The following is a 19,169-nucleotide window of genomic DNA, read 5'->3' on the forward strand; positions in this document are numbered from 1 at the left end:
CTTCATGTAACATACCAGAAATGCATAAGCGCAGGTTCGAGATATTCAAATTTGCTCTGATGCACTTTCGGCATTCTGAAGTTTCAGCTTCATGGTCTCGAAATGCTGAAATTCGAGATTTCAGCATTTCGAGAATATGAAGTGAAACCATATATATATATATATATATATATATATATATATATATATATATATATATATCAGGGTGAATATGGCTTATTAATATAAATTCTCTTTTGTATACAGAATATTAATATAATCAGTAAATGTTTTGGGGAATATCAAGTTTGACCATTACTGTGAATAAAAATTTATATAGTATTCTATCAAATCCTTCAACTGCCAAAGTAAAACACTCCTGACCATTTTGGGATTTTAAGTTTTGTAGTGATTCAAAAGTTAATGTGTGACTGCTAACTTGTCTGTTGGGAAGGAAACTTGAGTAGAGAGGTAATAGTTTACAAGGGATTATAGTTGGCTAGTAAGGAAGAATAAATCTTTCTATCAAAATTCATAAGAGCTATAGGTCTGTAATTTTGTTTGGTTTGGGTATTTAGACTGAATTAGGCAGAGATCAGCAATTTCATTTTTACTAATGGTGTAAAATTTAACAAGATTTTGAAAATGATGGGTTGAAGGCATTTATAAAATTCAGCCATATAAACTTCTTGATCAGAGGATTTGCTGTTATTGGGTAGTTTTATAATGGTATTGTTTTTGGAGTTTGTTTGTAAATGGTTTGGTTAATTTTTCCTGTTGAGTAGAATTTATAGTAGGAGTGGATTTGTTCTAGATATGTTGATAGATCTGATCTTGAGTCAAGTTACAGTGAATCAGTGTAAATTTGCGAGTATAATATAACAAAATTTTCTAGTATTTCTTTATTGGAAGTGATGGCTTTGTTGTTGATTTTCAGATTAGAAATTAATTGTGAGATAGGTGGTAATAAAATCTTGGCTAAGAGTTTTGTTGGACATTGTGTCGATTGAGAGTATAATGCTAGCATTTTAGACTTGTATTTTGAGAGTTGTTCTTGGTATAAAATATGTAATTGTTTATATATACACACACACACATATATGTATATATATAGTTATATATACATATATATATATATATATATATATATATATATATATATATATATATATATATATATATATTTTCACCTCTAAATATTTTGGTTCTTGGTTCAATTATCCAGAAATGTTGTCGGTAAGCCATCCGACTACCGGAATTCTGAAAAAAACACAAAGATAAAGACAGAGACAGGCTGCCTAGGTCCAAAGCTGCTGACAACGCTTCTCCTAAGCCAGTCGCTAGTTCGCCGGTACTCGGTGAGGTGCTTTTGCAACCACTGGTACTTGCTACTTCTGAATCGTAGGACTCTACTGAGACCCATTCGGAGTCAGGTATGCCGCGCGATGCTTCAACTGTGGAACCTGCGGATGTCTCTACCTTGGATGGGTCCAGAGCTGCTGTGCAGGCACCGGCTTCTGAGGGTCTATTCAAGCCTACAGACTTGCATATTAAACCAACACCTCCTTCTTCTTAAGGCCTAAACCTCGAACCATGCCTAGAAAACCGACTCCCAGGCTGCATACTCAGGCCTCTATGCCTAAAAAACAAATGATAAGAATGGCTGAAGATCTTATAATTTTAATCAGGGAAGCCAACCACCCTCTTCTAAGACACCTAGAACTGAAATTGTTTATGAATCTTCTGACCAGGATTCTGATTTTTCTGATTCTTCTGATGATCTGGATGTACCTTTACCTACTTATGAGGATTCTGATGCAGAGAACTCTATTCCCTCTGTTTCCCCTCCAGAGGATTTTTCTTTTGGTGAAAACTTGCACATTCTAAGGGAGCATTTCCACTGGGAAAACCAGGATATTTCTTATTTTAAAAAAGAGGCTTAGGGATTTCTTACTCTTGCCTCAGCATAGGTCTTTAGCTATACCTCCTGCACTAGACATTGTTGATGATGCCTTTTTGGAATCTAGTTTGGCCCCTGATTCTTTGCCTCCTGCTCCCAGAAACCTGACAGATATTACAGGGTTCCTGATTCTCACAAGTTCCTTTTTAAAAATCCTATTGCAGATCCAGAGACTATTTCACAGGGACCCAAGGGCATTAAGGCCTCTACTGCCCAAATCCCTACCCCTTCTGATAGAGACTCCAGGGCATTGGATAGATGGGGTATGAAGATTTACACTTCTGCAACCTTGGCCATTAGGGCCTTAAACTGTCAGTTTCATATGTTAAAGTATCAACAACATATTATTGGATTGCTTAAACAGAAAATGATGTTGATTCCTGACTGTGCTGAAAATAAGGAATTACAGGATTTAATGCATTCTGCTGAACAGGTTGGAAAACATACTTTACAATGTGAGTTTGATTCTTTAGAGGCCTCTTGCAGGGTTGCTGTCACTGGGTCTATACTCAGAAGGCATGGTTGGCTTAAGGAGCAATCTTTGCCTGATCATGTTAAAGCTAAACTGTTGGATGCTCCCTTAAATCAGGACTGCCAGTTCGGCAACAAAGCTGAGGAAGTTCTTAAAAAGATGGAAGATAAAGCTAAATCTATGCAAACTGTTAAAGATTTCTTACAAGTTCAGCCTCCAAGATTTAATAGGCATTGACCCTCTAAGAATTAGTCCTTTCCAGCTCCTTCCAGGCCTTCTCAATCCAAACCCAGACACAGCAGAAATCCCAGGTTTCAGTCCCAGGGTACGCACAAGATTAAGCAGTGGGGGGCTTCCGCTTCCAAATCCAGGAGTGGTAAGACTCCCCCCTATGGAAAACTGTCTCAATGACTTGATTTTAAAACTTCCAAGCACTTCTCAACTGAATGCTCCTTTAGAGGGAAAGATTGCTCTGCAGGCCAAAAACTGGGAACTCATTACCCAGGACAAATGGGTTTTAAATATAGTTTCTCAAGGATACAGATTTCACTTCCACTCATTACCAACGCCAAACGGTTGGCCAGATCTACCCCAATATTAGTGGGCAGAGGCTCAAAAGTAAATACTCTCTCTTTTAAATATAAAGGCTATTCAAACTATACCAGAAGAGGAAAAAGGACAAGGTTTCTACTCAAGACTTTTTCTGGTACCCAGAAAAGACAATTCATGGCATCCTATTCTGGACCTGTCTACTCCAAATACCTTTTTGTTGATTCCAAAATTCAAGATGCTGACTCTTCACCAGTTGCTTCCTTTTCTAGGAAAAGATGCCTGGATGGTAACACTTGATTTCAAGGAAGCATACCTGTACATCCCAATCAGGGAATCTTGCAGAAGATAACTACGCTTCAAAAGCAGGCTACAATCACTACCAGTTCTCTGCACTGCCCTTTGGCTTATCTACTGCGCCCAGGGTATTCACAAAGTGCCTAGCCCCAGTCATCGCATTTTGCAGGCAAAGAAATATTTAAAAATACCCATACCTGGACGATTGTTTAATTCAGGCAGAAAGCCAGGACATACTTTTGAATCATCTGACCTTTGTACAAAGGGTGCTAACCTGTCTGGGGTACACCATAAATGAAAAGAAATCACACCTGGTACCCTGTCAACAAACCATATTCCTGGGAGCAAGCTTGAATACAACTTCCCAGATGGCTTTCCTCACGCCAGAGAAACAAATTCATTTGACAACCTACTTCAAACAAGTGGCCACAAAAACCCTACTATCTGCAAGGCAAATACTACAAGCCTTGGGGTTCATGGCCTCCTGCATTCTTCTAATTCCATATGCAAGACTGCATATGAGGAAACTACAATGGTATCTAAAAAGCCTATGGTGTCAACATTATCAGGATCTAGAAGCAATGATTCCTATCATACCTTGCCTACGCCTAGAGTTTCTTTGGTGGGCAGAGGTCAGCCACCAAAACAAGGGACTACCATTCACACCACCCCCTGCTGCCCAAACCCAAACAACAGATGCATCAGATTATGCATGGGGGGGCTCACCTGGCAGGGAAGTGCATTCAGGGCAAATGGAACCCAAGTCAAATGCACTTGCATATCAATCAAAAAGAAATGTTAGCTGTACAGAATGCTCTGACAGCTTTCAAGTACCACATTCTTCCAGGACAATTAATGGTAAAGATGGACAACACCACTGTTATATGGTACATAAACAAGCGTGGGGGGGGGCTACACATTCTTACCCCCTATGCAGACTAGCCATGGCATTGTGGAACACAGCCCTGAGCTACCAAGTGCATCTACAAGCTAAATTCCTGCCAGAAAAACTAAATATACTGGCAGACGAACTAAGCAGAAACCTTATGGACCCATATGAATGGAAGCTGGAGCCAAGGATTTTCAACATGTTGACAAGCAAATGGGGGAGCCCAGATATAGACCTGTTTGCCTCCCCCCAGAACTATCAATTGGGCAAATTTTGCACAAGGACTCCCCACAAACAAGCTTGGAAAGTGGATGCTCTGTTCTTCAGCTGGAAAAACCTATCAGTTTATGCCTTTCCTCCTCTGCCTCTGCTCTCCAAAGTACTACTAAAGATCAAACAAGACAAACCAAGGATGATTTTGATTGCACCAGACTGCCCATGCCAACACTGGTACCCCCTCTTGCACAGTGTGTCACTGTTGGCCCCATGGCACCTGCCTCAGATTCCTACCCTATTTTCTCAGCAGGAGAACCAGATTTTGAACCCTAAGCTTCATACACTGAACCTAGCAGCTTGGCTAATTACCTAATCTCTCCTTTACCATCTCTCAGTAAACCAGTGATGGATATCCTTTTAGAGGCAAGGAGGCCTAATACTAGAAACTCTTATGCTGAAAAATGGAAATGATTCTGTGCCTGGAACCAATCTCAAGGGATGAGCGCAGCAATGCCCAATTTACCTCAGATTTTACAACACTTAACTGAGATGCTTCACAAGGGCCTCTCTTTCTCCTCCATCAAAATTCATGCCTCAGCCATTTCAGCTCATTATAACACTGAACCCCCCCTCTTCTCTCACCCACTGCTTAAGCAGTTCCTCAGAGGGGCCAAAAATCTACGACCACCCAGGAGAGCCCCAACTCCAGCCTGGGACCTTAACTTTGTATTAGAAAAGCTCACCCTTCCTCCTTTCGAGCCAGTTGCCACTGCGGATTTAAAATTCCTCTCTTGGAAAACAGCTTTCCTTTTAGCAATCACTTCAGTAAGAAGGGTATCTGAATTAAAGGCCCTCATGGCAGTGGAGCCTTTCATCATCTTTCATGCGGACAGGGTGTCCCTCAGGACAAATCTCTCCTTCATGCCCAAGATGGTATCCAGTGTGGCCCTTAACCAGTCCATTCATTTGCCAACCTTCTTTCCTAACCCACAGAACAAAGGGGAATGGATACTGCACTCCTTAGACATGCACAGACAACTTAGATTCTACTTGGACAGGACTAAACCTCAAAGGAAATCTGGCCAACTGCTGGTGGCATTTGCTGCAGGGGCAGAGGTGAAGGCTATTTCAAAACAAACCATTTCTAAATGGATAGGCCATTGCTTTAATTTCTGCTACAAGCACCATGGAAAATCTATCCCACAGGGGATCAGACCCCATTCAACCAGGGCTGCATCTACCTCTACAGCCTTTCTCAGAGGCGTCCCTACCAGGGACATCCTAGAAGCTGCTACCTGGAGTTCAGTACATACTTTCACCAGGCATTACCATCTGCCAATTTTCTCTAAATCCAGAGCTGGCTTTGCCACTGCAGTCTTACAGGGCCTTATAGCTTGTCCTAATGCTATCTAAATTCCTCCTCTCATCCTTAGCTTTGGGAATCTAACCAAATGTGATGACTGCAACAGTGAAACATGAAGAACATAGTATAGTTGTGTACACTTACCATAAATGTAGATGTTCGAGTGTATTCACTGTTGCAGTCCTGGTTAGCCTCCCTCCAGCCCCCTTTCTTCTTTTGGCTATACATCTACTCTACTTTACTATGCTCAAAAGCTTTTTAGTGTATTTGCTTTTTTGTTGGAGGTATAACCTTATATATTTATAGATTTAATTGCTTCCCATTAGGAGGGCACCTGGCATCTGGGGCAAGAAAAACTGATGTAATGGCGTCGTCTACATGTTTTATACCCCTGATGACCTGACGTCATGGAAGAAGGGACAGCAACTGACGCAGGACCCAAGACTTTGTTAATCAGGCTGACTGAGGACTACTGAAAGCAGATAACCCAAATGTGATGACTGCAACAGTGAATACACTTAAACATCTACATTTATGGTAAGTGTACACAACTGTACTTTTCCTTCCTTCTTTGGGGTTGGAGAAAAGTTACTCATTTATTTTACTTGTGAGGATATGAGTGAATTGAGGCAGTTAAGTAAGGCAGATTACTGCATCAGCCGAGGCGTTTGAGATTCTCTCTTACTCGTGGTGCAAATGGCTTTGGAGCAATGAATGCAACAGCGTAGCTTATGTGATGTCGGTGGTGGGGGGTAGTTTACTTATTCAGGCACCCTTGAGTAATGGTTGGCATGTGGCAGAATTCCTTGGGAACAACTTCATAAAAGGTTATGCCTTTCCATGGTCAACACTTAGCCAAAAAAATAAATAAATAAAAAGAAATGGCATGTCCAACAGCTCCATTTCAAGCTTTATAGGAGCAATATTTAACATCACTATGCAAACGTCATATAAAAAAACAAGGGTGGGGAATAATGGTATATTACATGCAGTTGGGAGGCAAGGGAAGCTTTCAGATAGTTGCTCGCTAACCTCATCTGCTTTGTCCCACTGCTACGGCAGCTGGCAGTTCGCTGAGTTATTTAAGCTATTTTGTGAAGTCAGGGGAAGTTTGTGTCTTTGACCACTTCGATATAAGGCCAGCAACAGTTGGAAGCTGCACATGCCCATTAAACAGTAACAGCTGCAAGTCTTTTGGGAGTCATCTGTACCTCCTAAGTGCACAGATTTTCTCAGGATATCTGGTAATGCTGGGGCAGTCTCCTTCATTATTAATCATGACATCAAATGGGGATTTACGGTAAGTCGATTGCTGGAGGCTTAGAATGGACTGTGCTTTCAGTAAGTTCAGGTTAATGCAAACTTGTATGGTCAATTTTTAAGTTATAAGCGCAATATTGCAAAGGGCTGTTAATTATACTCCTTTGGCTAAAATAACTGTCTACTTGTATTTTAATTGTCAGCAAAGGTAACAATGTTGCACTTTCAGGTTTGGTACTCTTAGTATATAGTCAATCCATTATGACACCAGCATGTGCTTCAAATACAGACTTTTGAAAGTGTTAACATGCAGATGCTCATATATCAATGATTCTCTTTGACTTATCTATTTGTATAAGGGGGGATACATGTTTTCTGTTCTGTCTTCTTTTCAAATTCCATATAGATCAATATTCCATATTCCCAGTACTAAAGAATATGTAATAATAATAGCAATGTAAAAAACACACAGATGTATGAACAGAGGTTCTGTTACATAAATGCTGCAGCAATGTTAATACTTAGCATCCCCCAAAAAATGGCTTCGGCTTCATTAACCTTCAACATAACAATCATCACTTAGAACATGATTCTGAATACATGAAAACATGTACTTTTCCTGAGTAAAACTTAAACAAACTCTTCCATCATCCAGCTTACTTGTGAAACAGGATTTATTATGTGATGTAATTTCATTCATTAATTAGTATGGCACTTCAGACTTAAAAGATGCTGTCGAGTATTTCATTATTAATGGAGACCTCCTCAAACTAAAGTTTACCATTCAGTATTATTTTTGAGATGTTAATTTGTATAAAAGTGATTAAAACGTAATTGTTTTTGTACCTGGACCATAAATAATTGCAAACTAGGGCAAAAGCCACGCAGATTCATTAATTGTTTTATAATTACCATCTGCCTACTGAAAGGTAGCATATACGAGAATAATGGTTTTCTAAATATATGAATGGAGTCTTGACCTGAACAAAGAATGTACAAACTAAGATGTCATATAATAGGGTTAATGTCTCTATGTGTTACTTTAAGCTGGTTAAAGTGTGTTTATGCTAATCTACAACAAAAATGTGACTCTGAATAAAGATCTCACTTTGCTCTTACCAAGATTTTCCTTTGAAATTTGCATTACATGTCATGTTTCTTTCTTTCTTTCTTTTTTACCAAACCATCATCATGATTGTGTAGCCACAGGAAGAATACGGATGTTGTTGCATGTTGGCACAGTGGCAACTGCATACATACCACATCTGCATGGCTTTGCCAATGCAGCCAAGCTGCCAGCTGAATGTGTTGTTGACTAAAAATAACAGGAGTAATTGTCATCTTCCACACCAGGTTAGGACTGGCAAAACTATCACTGGTCATTGGCAGTGCCAGTGGTTCATGGACGACATTTGGGGTACCTTTTACAGGCAAAAAGGTGTTAAGAATAGTCATGTCAGACAGCAAATAAATACAATTTTGGTTTGGGCTTAACTTAAATTACAAACGTAGTCCTTGTGTTAGTTTTTTTTTTCTTTCTTTTTTTTGTGTAATAAAACTGCTGCAGGTCAGATAAGAGACACAAGGAATATGCTTCCTGGTCAGAATTATGGCTATCTTCACAGGAATACACATTTTTGCTCATCTTAAGTATGTTCCATGACATCATCAGCATGACAGTCTGTCTAGCTATACATCCATCCATCCATCCATCCAGCTGTATGTATTTCTCTAAATGAATTTCGCATAGCTACCTAACTGCCACTAAGCCTATGTATGTATTTCTGTAGGCATAACAGTATAGCTCCTAGTGACTTGACTTTTTACTTAAAGAGGAGCACATTGAAGCCTTTATGGCAATTTGCACATCAACAAAAAAATCACGGTGAGGAAAATATGTTAGCTGTGTAAAAGAATCATCAGCATTAATATACGCAAAATGGCTAGATGTCTGATGCAGCAGACCTCTAGACCTCATATATATAAGTTTTTTAAATTAAAAGCAACGGCTTTATGTATTTAAGAACTGTATATAGAATTGCCAGCTTCCCCATAACAATTATAAAGTTATTGATTGGGCCTACTGACTTGGATTGTTACAAAGAACATAATTATCTTTTGGTGGCAAAACATGACACCAAAGAAGTAGGTAGTCATGACATTATGAGTGATTTCAAGACTGTGAGTTATTTAGGGTGACAATCATAAGCAAGATTAATTATCTTCATTCCTCTTTAAATTTAAGCGACTTGAAGTTCACTTGAAAGGCATTATATTTGTGGTCACTGCTGTTAATAAGAACTATGCTGATGAGGTAGGCGTCACCATATATATATATATATAAATACACACACACACACACACACACACACACACACACACACACACATAAATATATGTTCTGTGAAAGGCAATTATAAAAAGAGAGTTGCACTGCAAAAGATTTCATGCTAAAACGTGGGATCGATATTCCTTATTTCCAGTGCCAAAATAATATGCAATAATAATAACAATGTCCAAGTGAAAATTTATACAAGATTGCCAAAAGACATATGAATGGATGTTCTGTAGCATAAATGTTGTAACAAACAATAAAACAATATAATGTTAAAGCAAGACAGGAGTGATGAACTCATGTTATGTAGATTAATTGATATTAACTGCAATGTACCATATGAGTAAGAATATCTATGAAATATGTGATAATCATAAGGTGAATAGGAAAGTGACCACTTTCAGTAACATCCATTGCTATGTCTCTAAATCATGGATGTCTGAAAACAGCTGTAGACAGAGAAACACTATTTTTACTTCCACATAGTTCTCCACATGAATGGCTCCTTGCTACCTTCACCAGTCCAGCTCATTCATACTGCTGTGAGGGCAAGACACATGCTTCCTGCTAGGCTAGATAAGAGCCCTACAGCCCATTAGCTACATATCTAAGATAGGAGGTCTATAATCACATTTATATTCTTGAGATAGACTCATGTTTTATGAAACAGTGACTGTCGAAGTCATGTGGGTCAACCTTCATCTTCACTCCTTCTCTGCCACAAATAGGAAACTGTATGGTGTGATACTATCCAGTAGGAAATAGTAATAGGGATAGGTTCCTAACCCAGAGACTCCCTAGACTCTGGAATTGACTGCCCATACATGTCAAGCAGAGTGCCTCTTTGGCCCTCTTCAAAAGGAACCTTGACGATTGGATGGGAGAAAGGAAATTCACCCCGGGGATCACGTCAGTTGCCCTGCTAGACAGGGGTCCAGGGAAATAAATAGTGTGGGAAGAAATAGCCAGGGAATTGTTATGGCTTGGCTTGTATCGGCCCTAGGGCCGATAGCCTAGTACCAACCTATGAACCTATAAATGCCTAAACATAGACCTTCACCTGACCCTGGACTGACCTCCTGCTTCATGAGACATGTATTTCTTGTTCCTGGTGTTCTCCCACTTGTCTGGTAAGGTCTAATATTGCTACAGGGGATGTCTCCTCCTCTCTACCAGGATTGTGAAGCTAGTCTAGGTCTAGTACTAGACCTGTCATTCAAACTTGGGGCATGCAGAGGGATTAGTCCTTGTACGCTAAATCAGTTATTAAAAACCCGTAAGAAAAAAAAGAAACCTTGCTACATATCATCCGAATAGATTAGCTTGAAGGAAAAAAAAAAAACGTAGTTATCATTTTATATATATATGATGCCAAAGTGAGAAAGAAATTCTATATAGAAAGAATGAATCATAAAGCAAAGCAATTTAAACAACTATGATTTGGAAATACAACTTGCAAGAAGACTGGTTCCTGCAAGCAGACAAAAGGTGCACTCACTTTACCTGTGAGATGAAGACATATGACTGCTTGCCATCTAACATGCAGGAATGCTTTTGCAGCATATCTGTCTGAATGTAAGTATGTTCAGGATTATGAAAAGCCAGGATCATGGATTATTTAGGAGACACTGCTCGGAGTAACAGTAATAATACACTGGCTGTACATATTTTAAGGTGTATGCTTATCCCATACATAGGTTTATTAGTGGCATCAAAAAAAAAAAACTAATGATACTGATTTATTAGAATGTGAAGCTGAAAGAAAATAGAAAGAATAAATTTATGAAGTACTTACAGTGGCTGACTGAAATGTTCCAGTTAAAATCACTTTTGTGAACTAATCATGGTAAGCTGACTATGAACACAGAATTTTTTTTTGCAAAGTTCAATATATATATATATATATATATATATATATATATATATATCTATCTATATATATATATATATATATATATATATATATATACATATATATATATATATATATATATATATATATATATATATATATATATATATATATATATATATATATACATATATACACATATACACACACACACACACACACATATATATATATATATATATATATATATATATATATATAATTTATTTATTTACATTTGTTGACCGGGAATGTCCGACTGGACGCAGGTCCATTTTTAGCAGAGGCCCGGTGAGAAAAGCTCGACAAATTAAAATATTACAGACATAGTTACAGACGAAGAATCCTATGATTAAATAAAATATAGCAGATAAGAAACATATTACATTACATTCAATAACTAGCATCTATCTATCCACAGAATCATTAGCAGATATTAACAATTGTTACAATAAGAAGTTACTGCCATATAATAAGTAGATAGGCATGGAAGTATCAGAGCTTGCTGTAATCAAAGGTAGTTTGTGGGGTGGAAGAGAGATAGAGGGTAGATGGAGTGGGGGAAATTAGAGGGGAGAGTTACAAGGGCATAAACACACATTATGTAAGAACATAAAGCTGAACCCACTTTAGCGAAAGTGCACTTAAGCGAAAATGCCCTTTCGCGAACAAGAGTTTACCGAAGCACTGTTAGTGGTTCTGGGATCCTGTGGTAGTACATTCATTTGTATTTACCCTTGAGTGTTTTGCAGGAGGGGAACCTATAATATTGAAAGGATGTGTTGTGATAGATCATGCTGCAGTGGGTATAAGGAAATATACCCTTTTCCCCACTGTAGTGTGATCTCAGAGTTAGTATATGTAAGTAGTGGGGGGCGTGGGGTGCAGCAGTCTTGCCCCCCTGCAAAAATATGTTTCTAGTATTTTTTTGTTTGTTTTTGTGCTTCGGTAAACTGTTGTTCACAAAAGTGCATTTTTGTTTAAGTATACTTTTGCTTAAGTTGATTCGGCTTTCTGTTCTTCAGTAAAGTGTGTTTTGGAAGAACAAAAGTAGACCCATATATATATATATATATATATATATATATATATATATATATATATTTGCTTGCCTGTTATAGTGTTGTGTGGGAGGGCATGAGTGACCTGTCTCACTTAAAATATTTAATGTGAGGTTCTTATTCCACCTTGGCTACTTTACAAAATGGAAAAATAATAACTTACTTCTTTATTTTATTTAAAAATTAATATTTTTTTGTTTGTTCTCTCCACTGTAACTGTTTATGTGCCACATACCACTGTAAAAACATGTCTCTTGTAATTTGTGTGTATACTGATCATGTCTAAATAACTAAATGTGTCTGTGATTTTTCTTTGTGGAGCTTTTCTCCCCGGGCCTCTGCTGAAAAAGGGTCTTTTCGGCTCAGTCAGACACCCCCGGTTAACAAATGTAAAATAAAATAAAAATAAAATAAAATAAAATACTGTTGTCTGCTAATTAGTGGGTATTACTATGTTTGTATTTTTCATGAAAACCTGATTTTATAATCAGCAGAACAAATACAGTTTAATATGCTTACAATTCAATGTCAGCTACCTATAATGCATATTGTGTACATAATGCCACAATTCTCCATTTTATTCTGGTTTCAGGTTTTCATTTAATTTACTTTTCTTTACTTTGTACTCAGTTGTGAAGTACAGTTACATCAAATCCACAAAACAAAAAAGGCGAGAAGGCTCCCGAAACAAAACTCTTTTATTCACAATTAAATGGTAAGCGCTTTCACCGGCCAAAATGCGCCAGCTTCTTCAGACCAAATTCAAACATATTCAAAAAAAACCCCAGTTGTTATATATACACAATTAAGTAACTAATAAATGTACTAATTAATTAACAACCATAAAACTTATTCAATTAAGACTTTTCTTAAAAAGACATTATTTAAACGCCCAATCTACTAAGCCGAGTTTTTAACATAGGGTACATATAATGCAGGCTGAATACAAGGTGCAAATCACATTGTATCATATTATACTACACCCAAGTTGTCCAAACTTAAAAATACAAAATACTATATAAAAAATAATTATTTATATAAAATCATTAATATAACCTAATGAATAATAAATAGTATCCAATTTCCATATGTATACCCTTAAAATAACCTTCCTACCCTTAACCATTTACGTAGCTTTTACTACTAAACAATTATTCAGATTAAAAAACTTTTGCCTACTATAAATTCATCTATTACGGGCTTTCTTTCTAAGAAGGCATTTAATGGATATTTGTTCGTTAAGACCAGGAAACATGTAAGCTAAAGTACAGTTACATATTTGATGAGGGTTATTTACCAAAGGAGAACAACGTGCTCCGGTTTGTGAGGATTAGTTTTTGCTTAACAATTTGATATCTTTGGATGAACTGGAAACAGTACCCAGCCTGTTGTCATCTATAAATTTAGTTTGGCCATGAGAGAAGTATATACCAAAAGGGAGGCATCCTATCACTGACCTCTGATGTACATCACTAGCTACCATTTTTTTTCTGAAGTGGTAGCAGCACCTTAGCTATCTAGGTTCCATCTTTCAGCCGATTTGCAATCCAGTTTACCAGATAAAGGTCTACTTTAGGATTCTCAGCTTATTTATAAAACCAGTACTGGGATGGAGTTGAATGCTTTGTTCTCTGTCACTCATTGCCTGTAGTATTTTAAATGTCTAGCTTTATAATTCTCTGCAAAGCATCTAGTTAAATCATCACTAGCTAATACAAATGCATTGCCATCAGCTGTCAGTCTGGAACAACATGCTATGCAGTCGCAACCCTGATAAATGCTTGACTTGTCTAGCAGTACTTTTATAAAAATAATGAATGGCTTCATAAGACTTCTTATACAATCCAATCCCTGCATGTCTTTCACCATTAAACATCTAAAAAACTAATTTGTACATTATTAGATTTATTTTTGCATTCTAGAAACAGTGATCCTTTTGCTATAAAAATGCAGTGCTCTAAACTAACATTCGGGACCTGCACATAACAATATTGTGTTAAATAAAATTAAAACAAAACAGCAACTTCTTAACTTAATGGTTGTCACTAGAGAAAACAAATCTGTTTTCTATGCACAGAATACAATACAGGCCTTTGAACTGGTGTTAGTTTCCTCAAGGCTGTTTTAAGTCAAAGCAAGTTATATTTCAAGATCAAATCTAAAAGCAGAAAGTTGTTACTGATGTCGATAGTAGAATAATCAGACAATTTAATTAAAATGAACATATATCTTCTATTCCTACTTCATGAGGTGTGACAGCAAATAAAAAAGCCATATCCATGGTACTGAAAATGCTCTTTTCCACAGCCAATAATGATTGTGAAAAGACTGATGTATTCTTTCTGAATAAAATCAATAAGGTCTGTCAAAAATATTTCATTACATATAGCAAAGGTTTTAACTTTTCTTCTGTATAAATATTCAGTTTTAAGGTAAGCCATCCAGTGCCCAAAACAATTAACCTAAACATATGGGTTCACTTAATTTTTTATTTTTGAATCATAAAATATACAGGTAAAACATGGTTTTCTACAACCAAATAAATAACTACCTTGATGTCAAACCAGATATTTATAAATCACAAAAAGTAGCTATTTCATAATGCTTCATAGCTAATACTTGTTTGCTGTCATTGTTTTGATAAGTCACAGTGTTTTTCAGCTTATCAGAGATTTAAAATAAGATTTGTGAAACGCTGTAGTGACTCTTCCTTCATCTGGCTTAGTCAAATAAATATTATTGCCACAAATCAAGTTATTTAGATCTAAATCTGTCAGGTGTAGATAAACTGAAAGCTTCTTTGAAAGAAGTTTGCTCAATAAATCTCTAAATGTTCATACATTTCTCACTGGAAATAAGAAGTGGATGATCTATATTGGGAGTGAGCACACACTTTGTTTTATCAGGTTGTAATGAAACAGTCTTATCTTTCAATAACTGTTTAAAGTTCAACATCCATGTGAACTCAGTGATTCTTCCATACAGTTTTCATTGCCTTCACTTTTGAAAGGCTAGAGCATCATAGATTAAGTCTTGAGTTAATTTATGAACACAAATATGGAATAATCAGTACGTTATTGTTTTTCTATTTTCTCTGCCTTCCTCTTGACTTTGCATTCATTTGAAATATCAAACTCCTTTACGTGACCTGCATTTATTCCTGAAACATCAGTACTATTCTTATTATGAATAGTCATCTCCCTTTAAAAATGTCTTAGGAGTAAACCCATATAATCATGTCCAGTTTTAAGACTGAGCCCTTGCCATTCTAACTATTTCTGGTCGGCCATCATCTTTTGCTTGAATTTTAAAAACTTTCAAATGTCTTGTTACATGTTCACTGGCAGAATAAGCCTCATGTGAGATTTTTGCCATTAGAACCATTTAATTCACTTTATATAAATGAGTTATATTTTTGCGGAAATTAATTTGTGGAGTCAGAATAACAGAACTTCACTTTCTTACTGTATGTGTGTGTTTTTTTTATTTACAAATAATGCAAACAATGTTCCAATAAGCTACCCCTCATCAATAGCAGGAGGACATTAACATGAAATACACCTGTCAGAGTGCTTCTTGCTGAGGTTTAACCATTATATTACCTGGAAGAAAAAAACTATTTATTGTTGCGATCTGTAAAGTTTCTAATGGTTCATGTATGTTGACCATAGAAAGAAAGTAGCATGCAGTTTGAATATCTGCAAGAAATAGCAAAAAAGGGAAATATATTTTGATAGTGGGATATTTAAAGAGATGAAGAAATGTTTTAACAATGAATGTATGCACATGTTAGCAATCAAAGAAAATACCCTCACTACCCAGTCTGGTATGCTCATAAAAAATCTTTCAGTTGTTGCAGAGCTTATTTTAGAGATAGCATTTTAAAGAGGAAAAGAAAAAAGACAGGGTCTACAGCAGAGACATCAGGCATTTGGTGGAGAAGCACAAGGGAGACGTTATAAATTTGAAATCCTCACGAAGAAGCATCTTAAAAGAAAATCACATGTGAGGAGAAGAAGGTGGTTGATATTGTCAGTCTCATTGCACAAACGTTAGGGAAGAATAGGAGTTTAGAGCATTTCTGCATGAAAAATATAACTCCAACTTCTAGCAGACCTTTTGGCATTACTGCTGAAGTCAACAAAGGAGAACAAAAATCCCATTTCATCGTTTCAATAAGCAATGAGAAGTGTGATTAGCCTGACATCAAACCCTTCTTCTCTACTAATGAATGGGGGGATTATAACCATATTTGGGAAATAGTTCAGAAACCATTTGAATTTTGTTATTAATAGTTTAAAGAAATTATACCTGGTCATCTTATTATAGCTGGTCTGTACTTATTACCCCCACTGTAGTGCAACGATGTACTTGTTGTACATAAGTTAATGGTCAAAGGTGGCAAAGTCACTTATATGGAGAGTACAGATGGGCTCCTCCTTCCAAAAATATTTTTTGACTTTTCATAGGTTTTCAAATTTTACTTCCCAGCATTAAACAACCTGGTCAGGCATGATCCAGTTTTCAGTGATTCCACAGGACATAGGGGAAGTTCAGGTACACACGGCCCCTAAATTTTCCTAACGGCTCTTTGCACTTACATCCAGGTACACACTACACCTACATTTTAAAAACAGATGTTAGCATTTCCTTGCAGCTCTAAATTACATTTATCTGAGCAATTTTTGACATGAAAGTGTGCAGATTCTTGAAGAACTATGTACCCATGTCTTAAAGAACTAAATTTAGCTCAACATTGCAAGTCTATCATGCAGCTTTATCAAGCAAAAAGACTTATAGAGGCCTGCATTGTTGCACACATGCAGACAGACACACACCCACACACACACACACACACACACACACACACACACACACACAGACACACACATACACAGTTACTTTATAGCAACAGTTAAAGTGAGTTACGTGATGGCATCTACATTTGTACGTTATATACACAGTCAGATTCTAAAAGAATTGTTGTCAGTATAAGTCTGCAGTGATTCTGAATGACTTGCGTTCATTGTAAGTGACTGTCTTCGGTGTAAGGCCTACCTATAGGCAGGCTTACTGCAGGGAAGGAAATTCCAAAACACCTGCTGTCAGCTTGGTCTCAGTATCAGTGGACAATTACACTGTGAGCAGGCCTTTTGGAATATGGGCCATAGTGTCGATGAAGTTGTAAATTGTTGCATACAACTATCTGTTGAATTTTGCTGGACTACTTTGCCTTCATTTAAAGATCAGTTATGGTTACTGCAATAGTTCAACAGTTACTCAGAATCAAAATCTAGTCTAAGTGAAACAATTTGTGATCAGCATTCAAAATGTTTATGTTTTGTGAGTGCCTCTACACTACAAAATGTATTATAAGAATCTCTGAGACCACCAAATCCACTGGCACAGGGGAATAAAGCTCAGTAATCCTGGTGATATGAGTCTGATTAGCGGCTCATAAGTGTACATGTTGATGCTGATGAGGAGAGGAAGGCAATGATAAGGCAATGACCAATTGCTTTCACCAATACAGCAGAGACTGGTCAAATTCCTACTCCATGCTATACTGCGACCTTCAACAATCTCATACCAGTATTTGCCAAACATCTGTGATTTTGATGTTTTCCACAGGTGATGAATACATTTGACATTTTGAGTGCTTGGCCAAAGTAAAGTGAGCCATCTATCTATCTAAGTATTGCAGAATACTGAACATACAAAGGTTTGAATGGCAAAATATAGGTCCCACAAGATCGCACACAAAAGAATAAAATAACTAACTAAATAAGTAAATTAAAGTCCCCCACATCCAGTTATGTCTATATATATATACATATATATATATATATATATATATATATATATATATATATATATACACACACACACACACACACACACACACATATATATATATATATATATATATATATATATATATATATATATACATACTGTATACATATATATATATATATATATATATATATATATATATATATACACATACACACATATATATCAATAATTGATCATACTTTGGGATTTCAAGTTTATAAGACAGTCATAAAGCTTAATTTTGAAATTTTGTTTTTTTTCTTTACAGTACTTTTTTCATCACAAAACAGTGAAAGCAAGATGTCACCCATAAGCCATGGCTACAACAATACCAATACACATGTTTTTGATGCATATTAAACATTAGCTATCCCCAAAATTAGTCAAACATTCATCTTTTCGAAAGCCAGGCATTATATAGTTTAGTACCCTACTGCAATGCATTGTAATGAATGAAATAATACATAGTGTTGTGTCCCCATTCCATGTAAAAAAAAAAGACAGATTTAATATTTTAGTGTTTATCATCAATTTTCTATGTTTTTATTTTTTCATGAGATTGTCTTACATTTCTAAAAACCTTTTCATTTATGTAATGTAAAAGGTAAAAACATTCCAGTACTTACGAAAGTTATGTTATTATTGTAAACCACAGACGCCCAAACTCAAACAACCTTCCCTACATAAAATATAGATATAGATATATACAGATAGATGTGCACATTATATATGAGAGCACTCCAACATTTGGAGCACATTCATATTTGTATTACTACTGAATCATGTAACCAAGGTTTTGTGTCTACCACAAATTTACACCTATCAGGGTGTGTAGTGGAGCATCCATATTTGTTAAAAATCACATTACCTTCAGGCAGATTCCTAGAGAGCCACAAATCAAACTAAATATACAAATCCCACTAAATATCAAATCATAGCATGTTACAGGATCTCCTGAATACCTTAAGAAAACCATGTTCAGTTACCATACATAATGGATGAACTTCAAATGCACAGGAACTCCATAATCCTGGGAGTCTTTAACTACCCTTCAATAAA

This window comes from Protopterus annectens, chromosome 15.part0, assembly GCF_019279795.1.
Source record: "Protopterus annectens isolate FY-2018-M chromosome 15.part0, PAN1.0, whole genome shotgun sequence".
Taxonomy (NCBI): Eukaryota; Metazoa; Chordata; order Ceratodontiformes; family Protopteridae; genus Protopterus; species Protopterus annectens.